Source organism: Cyprinodon variegatus, unplaced genomic scaffold (genome assembly GCF_000732505.1).
Source record: "Cyprinodon variegatus isolate N-32 unplaced genomic scaffold, C_variegatus-1.0 Scaffold583, whole genome shotgun sequence".
Classification (NCBI taxonomy): Eukaryota; Metazoa; Chordata; class Actinopteri; order Cyprinodontiformes; family Cyprinodontidae; genus Cyprinodon; species Cyprinodon variegatus.
In genome coordinates this window covers 346167-348708 of record NW_015151036.1, presented here as the reverse complement: position 1 = coordinate 348708, position 2542 = coordinate 346167, and positions in this window count along the sequence as shown.

Here is a 2542-nt window from a genome sequence, read left to right as displayed (position 1 = left end):
GAGTGCCCTATAAAGGGTTAAAGCTTTTATTCACACCCAGCAAGTAGGCTGCATGTTTAAAGGTAATGATTTATCTTTAACTGTAATCTTTTTGTTTCTAACTCTTTAATAGTAGCCCACAGACAGGAGAACTCATAGAATTCCCATGTATTTGTTTTATATGCTGCTGCCTGTAATATTTGATCAGTCACCAAAGCTTTGAAGAAGCTCGGGGATTTAGAGTTAAAGTAGATTTGTCTTTAAATGTTAAGAAAAATAACCGTAGAGTCACATGACTGTTTAAACTAGCAGGGTTTCTGTTTTAAAAGGTATTATAAATCCATCATAATGAGTTTTTGTCCATACCAATTAGTTCCTGTTAGGATTCAGCATTGAGATGTTTTTTTTGGAGGGGCTTAGTGCAACCTGATGCGAGGAAATGATAAAAGACAGAGAGGGGGATGGTTGGTTGGAGACCTGTCTCAATAATTCTCTGAGTTCCCTGGATGTTGGTCATGCCTGTCCCTCACAGCATTCCTGACATCCCATTGGGTCTGCCCTCCCAGCCTCAGACAAGCAGGAACCTGATTAGTACCGAGGAGAGGATTTGTTATCAGCAGCTTGGAGGACTTTTATCTCTTGTTCTCTTTGTCTGAAGGACTGGATCTTTCCAAAAAGCGCTTCCTTTCCCTCTCCTTTTGTCATTAATCCTGCTCACATCCTATCGTTTGACTAATTTAGTCCAAGCATGGCAGGAAAATGGAGGTCAGCACTGTGGGAGCTGCGGGTAATTGCTTCTGTCTGACACACTTTAGCAGACTCTTCATGGTTACTGTAAATTTGTCCTGCCTGAGTGGTGGACGGCGTCCGGCGGAGTCAGCAGCGAAAGCTGCAAACAGAAGCTAGATTTAAGACATGGATGTTTAACATATTGAATAAGAATACATCAGGGTTGCTATGCATTCTGGGAAACGCAGGGTACGAGTTTGTGTTTTTACATAAACTAGTTCATCCAACCATACACCCAACCAACTATTAGTCAAGGCTGCTGACTTTTAGAGAAAAGCCTCACATAGTTTGGATCATTCAGAAGTGCAGAAATAACTATTAATGCTACACAAAAATAATAAATAAATGAAATAAAAACACCCTCCCATCTCATCTGCATCCATTCTGCTGTTATGTTCTGCTTCTCTTCTCTGTTGCCTCTTTCCCTCCAGGATAGAGAGGCTGTGCAGCTAAAGGGCAGCCTGTGCGAGCAGCGGCTGTTTAAACGCCTCCTTCTGTTGCTGCTCTGAAAGGAAAGGGCCATTAGTGTTGGGTTACTGTGAAAGTCCACACAGCGACTGCTCTAAACACACTTTCTGAAAGATTTATTGTTTTTAAGGTCGTAAAAAGGCACCGGTCCTCTCTCAACGAAGGACAAACTAACGTCCCTAGATTAGGGAGGTTTACTTTTAGAAATGGCCTTAATGTTTGCTGGTTTAATACCCGTTAAAAAAGTCCCTTTCGCTGCAGAAACTGCTGTCAAAACCGGACCATTGTACGCCTGTGGAGGGCAGTTTGCTCGCTGACAGCCGTGGGCTGGAGAAGGGTGCAGTGTTAAACCCGAGCGGTGGAAGGCTGGTACAAGACCACTTATCATCCAAAGAGCCTTTTTTTTACAAAACAACGGCACAATGTCCGTCTCCGCCCGCGCCGCGGCAACAAAAGGCTCTCTAAAGCCCACGTTGTTTGGCCTCGCTAACCCCTCTGACCTCAGTGCACTTCATCAATTCTGGATCTTTTATGTAGTTCAAGTGAGCTCAGAACATTTGCAGCACAGTGGAACCGACTCTTCTGCAATTTTAGGTTGAATTTTTGCACGCCTAAAGTAAGTGTTACTGCAGAGACTGTTTGCAAAGTCGCACAATCCTCAAAAGAAGCAGATAAAGGTGAAGTAACCTGCCGCGGAAGTGAAAGAGGTCTGTTCGAAGTTGCGCGTTCAAACTTGCCTAATTCGCTTAACTCTCCCATTGTTAAGTCATTTCTCTTTAGCTAAAGGCCCAGAAATATTTATAATCTTTACATAAGTAATATTAACACAAGATAATATTTTTCCTTGTCTTGTTGACTGAGGGGTTTAATTTATGCCTGAGCAATTTGTTTATAATATAACGACGCTTTAACAGAACGTAATTTATAAATTGTAGAAAAGGGGTAACCAATTAAAAATCAGTGACCAGTAAAGGTCCGGAGACAATTTTGATTATAATCGTTAGGATGAGCATGCGCGAAAAGCAGCATGCAGCAGTTACACTGCTTCAGTTTGCTTTTTAACTTTCTTACTTTTATCATTTTTGAAGGATCTATAGTTATACATATGCATATATATATATTAGGGATGCACGATATTGGGATTTTGGCCGATATCCGATATGCCGATATTTTAAAACTCATGTAGCCGATAACCGATATCGTTACTGATGTTAAAGCGGGACAAAAATAAGTAGTCATTGAAAATAGCAGTTTTGTTATCCATTTCTGACACTTAAAAAAATAATATACTCAAATATATTTTCAT